The sequence below is a fragment of the Salvelinus sp. IW2-2015 genome, linkage group LG15, assembly GCF_002910315.2.
Source record: "Salvelinus sp. IW2-2015 linkage group LG15, ASM291031v2, whole genome shotgun sequence".
NCBI lineage: Eukaryota > Metazoa > Chordata > Actinopteri > Salmoniformes > Salmonidae > Salvelinus > Salvelinus sp. IW2-2015.
The window spans coordinates 56,163,512-56,168,636 of record NC_036855.1 but is presented as its reverse complement, the minus strand read 5'-3'; the positions used below and the strand labels follow the sequence as shown (position 1 = coordinate 56,168,636).

The 5,125-nt window shown below is 47.3% G+C and overlaps 3 long non-coding RNA genes across 8 annotated transcripts in view; 1 reads left to right on the top strand and 2 right to left on the bottom strand.

Annotated features, from left to right (window-relative positions):
- The first annotated feature begins 1,585 nt into the window (after window positions 1-1,585).
- LOC139028835 (uncharacterized) lies at window positions 1,586-4,170 on the top strand. The gene is made up of 2 exons (XR_011481074.1): window positions 1,586-1,759; window positions 3,759-4,170. It is a non-coding gene; the product is annotated as an uncharacterized lncRNA (long non-coding RNA).
- LOC139028836 (uncharacterized) overlaps window positions 1,785-5,125 on the bottom strand; it is a 5,413-nt gene continuing 2,072 nt past the window's right edge. Inside the window, exons 2-3 of the long non-coding RNA XR_011481075.1 lie at window positions 2,089-2,136; window positions 1,785-2,037 (exon numbers count right to left, since the gene is read on the bottom strand). This is a non-coding gene — a long non-coding RNA (uncharacterized lncRNA). The remainder of the gene's footprint in view (window positions 2,038-2,088; window positions 2,137-5,125) is intronic.
- On the bottom strand, window positions 4,176-5,125 carry LOC111975010 (uncharacterized). Of its 6 annotated transcripts, none has more exons than XR_011481072.1 (5): window positions 5,066-5,125; window positions 4,799-4,900; window positions 4,714-4,758; window positions 4,405-4,517; window positions 4,176-4,249 (listed from the first exon to the last, which is right to left on the bottom strand). It is a non-coding gene; the product is annotated as an uncharacterized lncRNA (long non-coding RNA). The 6 variants fall into 6 exon arrangements; XR_011481071.1 differs by having other exon boundaries at window positions 4,714-4,741; window positions 4,783-4,861; XR_011481073.1 differs by lacking the exon at window positions 4,714-4,758 and having other exon boundaries at window positions 4,405-4,560.

The window sequence follows — 5,125 nt, the reverse complement described above, 5'->3', positions numbered from 1 at the left end:
CTAGCCATATCTATCTATTTTTTTTCACTATCCATGTCATAATGATTGAGTTTAAGTCTATACTCGGGAGTTAACACGATAGACGCTAGACAGGAGACTGTTCACAGAAGCATTATCATTAAACTGGGGAGCATAGCTAAGCTAACAGTAAATGCTACCATAGAGCATTATCGTAACTAGGACCAAGCTCAAACATAACGTCAGAAACATGAGTGTGTTTCTACCAGCCATGTTAAACTTGCCAGTCTGTAAGAGAAAATCTCATAGATGTGCTGATTTGCATGGTATGCTCACGTGTTTAATCATGTACTTATTTAGATTCAGAGATAAGAAAGTGAAATGATTGTGTCTGATGCGGAGCTAACTAGCTGCTTACAAAAGGTAGGTGTTTTAATGTCTTTAGATTGAGGTGTGTGCTCACGTGTTTTTATATAACTGGTTATATTTGATCAATAGCAAAATTGAAACAGTATAAAGCGCCAAAATACGTTTTTCGTTAATCTTCCTCAAAGTACGTTAGCTGGCTAATTAATTTTTGAGATCATGTCTTTAAGGCTATGTTGAGAGAAGGCGGTGTTTTTTGAATTGCCGTTTTTGTCCACACGGCATCCGACGTGTTTATTGTCTTTAGATTGAGGGTGTGTGCTCACTGTCACAACGTCACGCTGGTTTTAATAAATGTCTTTAGTGAGGTGTGTGCTGACGGTGTTTTAATGTCTTAGATTGAGGTGTGTGCTCACGTTTTTAATGTCTTTAAGATTGGGAGGTGTGTGTGTGCTCACGCGTGTTTTAAATATGTCTTTAGATTCGAGGTGTCGTGTGCTCAACCTGTCACAACGTCACCGTGTTTTTACATGTCTTTAGAATTGAGGTATCTGTCACTCGTGGCTGGCGTGTGCACACGTCACCACTCGTGATTTTCTGTCACCAAAGTCACGCCTTGCTCACTTTAGATTGGCAGGCTGTATTGCCTTTCCAGACGCGCGTAGGATGATCTTTAAGAACGTACAGTCGATCAAAGCGAATTGCAGCGGGATTGTCTAGCTGCACTTTTTGGTTTAAACTAATCGTCATGTAACAGATTGCGAGAGAGAGTATGCTGGCTAGCGGGTGCTCGAGCGTCTCCCTCTGTGCCTACCAGGTGCGGTAGTCATAGTGTATCTAGCTACGTCTTTGATGTCACTTTGTGAGGTTGCTAGTGTGCAGTGCGCGAGCAAGGGCTTCTAGCTAGCGTGTCTCCTCTGTCTCTAAAATCGTAAGGTTTTAATGAGAAGAAAGGTTCTAGCTAGATGAGTCAGACTCGTCTCTACTGTTCTATCTCAGGGAGCGAGAATGTGTTTCAATAGTGAGTAGAGAGCTGTGTCACCTGCTTGTCGCTATTTCAACAGGGGGAGAGGTATCCTAGCTACGCAGTGTGTCCTCATGACTACCTACCCAGGGCGAGAAGTGTCTGTTCTTAGCTATGCGCGAAGTGGTACGCTTACTGAATGTACCAGGTGGCTTCGAATAGGAGACTTCCTAACTCAGCGAATATATCAGTGGTTGAGTAAATGCCTTACATCTCGCCAATTGTCTTCTCCCCGCAACAAAACCAAACGATGTTGATGTCGTCAATATGACATGGAGACAACACTGTGACGTGTTAACTCTGTTTTTCCCTGCAGGCTTTCGACGACGCCATCGCAGAGCTGGATTCTCTGAGTGAAGACTCCTACAAAGACAGCACCTTGATCATGCAGCTACGAGAGACAACTTGACAGTAAGTGTTGTGTACTAGACTCATAGTTCCCCTGCTGTCACTGGCACAGGAGCTACTGAGAGACAACTAGACTCATAGTTTCCCTGCTGTCACTGGGCATGCAGCTACTGAGAGACAACTTGACTCATAGTTCCCTGCTGTCACTGGGGCATGCAGCTACTGAGAGACAACTTGACTCTAGTTCCCCTGCTGTCACTGGGCATGCAGCTACTGAGAGACAACTTGACTCATAGTTCCCCTGCTGTCACTGGGCATGCAGCTACTGAGAGACAACTTGACTCATAGTTCCCTGCTGTCATGGGCATGCAGCTACTGAGAGACAACTTGACTCATAAGTTCCCCTGCTGTCACTGGGCATGCAGCTACTGAGAAGACAACTTGACAGTAAGTGTCGTGTACTAGACTCATACGTGTAATGTGAATGTACTCAGTCCCGGGTCGGCTCTACTGAGTGTATGAGTACTCAGTCCCGGGTCGGCTCTACTGACATGTAATGTGAATGTACTCAGTCCGGGTCAGCTCTACTGACAGTGTAATGTGAATGTACTCAGTCCCAGGTCAGCTCTACTGACATGTAATGTGAATGTACTCAGTCCCAGGTCAGCTCTACTGACTGTAATGTGAATGTCTCCTCGGGTCGGCTCTACTGACGTGTAATGTGAATGACTCATGTCCCAGGTCAGCTCTACTGACGTGTAATGTGAATGTACTCAGTCCCGGTCAGCTCTACTGACGTGTAAATGTGAATGACTCAGTCCCAGGTCAGCTCTACTGGACGTGTAATGTGAATGACTCAGTCCCAGGTCAGCTCTACTGCATGTAATGGGTAATGTACTCAGTCCCAGGTCAGCTCTACTGACTGTAATGTGAATGTACTCAGTCCCAGGTCAGCTCTACTGACGTGTAATGTGAATGTACTCAGTCCCAGGTCAGCTCTACTGACGATGTAATGTGAATGTACTCAGTCCCAGGTCAGCTCTACTGACGTGTAATGTGAATGTACTCAGTCCCGGGTCGGCTCTACTGAACAGTAATGTGAATGTACTCAGTCCCGGGTCGGCTCTACTGACGGTAATGTGAATGTACTCAGTCCCGGTCGGCTCTACTGACGTGTATGTGAATGTACTCAGTTCCCGGGTCGGCTCTACTGACATGTAATGTGAATGTACTCAGTCCCGGGTCGGCTCTACTGACGTGTAATGTGAATGTACTCAGTCCCGGGTCGGCTCTACTGACGTGTAATGTGAATGTACTCATTCCAGGTCAGCTCTACTGACGTGTAATGTGAATGTACTCAGTCCCAGGTCAGCTCTACTGACGTGTAATGTGAATGTACTCAGTCCCGGGTCGGCTCTCTGACGTGTAATGTGAATGTACTCAGTCCCAGGTCGGCTCTACTGACGTGTAATGTGAATGTAACTCAGTCCCAGGTCGGCTCTACTGACGTGTAATGTGAATGTACTCAGTCCCAGGTCGGCTCTACTGACGTGTAATGTGAATGTACTCAGTCCCAGGTCGGCTCTACTGACATGTAATGCGAATGTACTCAGTCCCAGGTCAGCTCTACTGACGTGTAATGTGAATGTACTCAGTCCCAGGTCGGCTCTACTGACGTGTAATGTGAATTTACTCAGTCCCAGGTCGGCTCTACTGACGTGTAATGTGAATGTACTCAGTCCCCGGGTCGGCTCTAACTGACGTGTAATGTGAATGTACTCAGTCCCGGTCGGCTCTACTGACGTGTAATGTGAATGTACTCAGTCCCGGGTCGGCTCAGTTTGAATGTTGACCTACAGAGTCTTTTTGAACATGTTGTTAATCCCTGTCCTCATCTGTCCTCTCTCTCATCTCTGTCTCCTCTCTGTCCCTCTCTCTCTCTGTCTCCTCTCTCTCTTCTCTGTCCTCTCTCTCTCATCTCTGTCTCCTCTCTCTCATCTCTGTCTCTCTCTATCTCTGTCCTCTCTATCTCTGTCTCTCTCTCTCTCTCTCATCTCTGTAGCTGTGGACCTCAGACAACCAGGGAGATGGAGAGGATGCCGAGGAGGGTAGAGACTGACCTGGTCCCTGTTCCCCTTGGTCTGTCTGTCCTGACTGACTGTCATCATCCTCCTATCTATCACCACTGAGACAGACGGACTGACCACCTCATCCTGCCCAACGCTCTCCTTTAGTTCTGTCTGTCACGTCGTCTCACACTCCCATACGTTTACTCTTCTTTCGGGAATCATTGTTGGGGGGGGGGGGGGGTTGCTTTCGCAGGACTTGGTTGTGGGAGGGGTTTGGTGGGATGTACAGTATGGTAGGTTGAGGTGAGGGACTTGTCTACTGAGCGTATAATTATTTGTGGGCGAGCAATAGGGTGTTACATGTATGTTGAAGGGGGGAGGGTAAATTCTCAACTCATGCAATGTGGCAAGTTCAGGTTGTGAATTACCTGGTCGACTCCACTACCTGTGTTCAGGTTGTGAGTTAACCTGGTCGACTCACTACCTGTGGTTCAGGTTGTGAGTTAACCTGGTCGACTCACTACCCGTGTTCGGTTGTGAAGTTAACCTGGTCGACTCACTACCTGTGTTCAGGTTGTGATTAACCTGGTCGACTCCACTACCGTGTTCAGTTGTGAGTTTACCTGTTCGACTCACTACCTGTGTTCAGGTTGTGAATTAACCTGGTCGACTCACTACCTGTGTTCAGGTTGTGAGTTAACCTGGTCGACTCACTACCTGTGTTCAGGTTGTGAGTTAACCTGGTCGACTCACTACCTGTGTTCAGGTTGTGAATTAACCTGGTCGACTCACTACCTGTGTTCAGGTTTGTGAATTAACCTGGTCGACTCACTACCTGTGTTCAGGTTGTGAATTAACCTGGTCGACTCCTACCTGTGTTCAGGTTGTGAATTAACCTGGTCGACTCACTACCTGTGTTCAGGTTGTGAATTAACCTGGTCGACTCACACTACCTGTGTTCAGGTTGTGAATTAACCTGGTCTAGTCCACTACCTGTTCAGGTTTGTGAAATTAAACCTGGTCGACTCACTACCTGTGTTCGGGTTGTGAATTAACCTGGTCGACTCCACTACCTGCGTTCGGGTTGTGAATTAACCTGGTCGACTCACTACCTGCGTTCGGGTTGTGAGTTAACCTGGTCTAGTCCACTACCTGCGTTCGGGTTGTGATAACCTGGTCTAGTCCACTACCTGCGTTCGGGTGTGAATTAACCTGGTCGAGACTCACTACCTGTGTTCAGGCGTTGTGAATTAAACGCTGGTCGACTGCCACTACCTGTGTTCAAGGTTGGTGAATTAACCTGGTCGACTCCACTACCTGTGTTCAGGTTGTGAATTAACCTGGTCGACTCCACTACCTT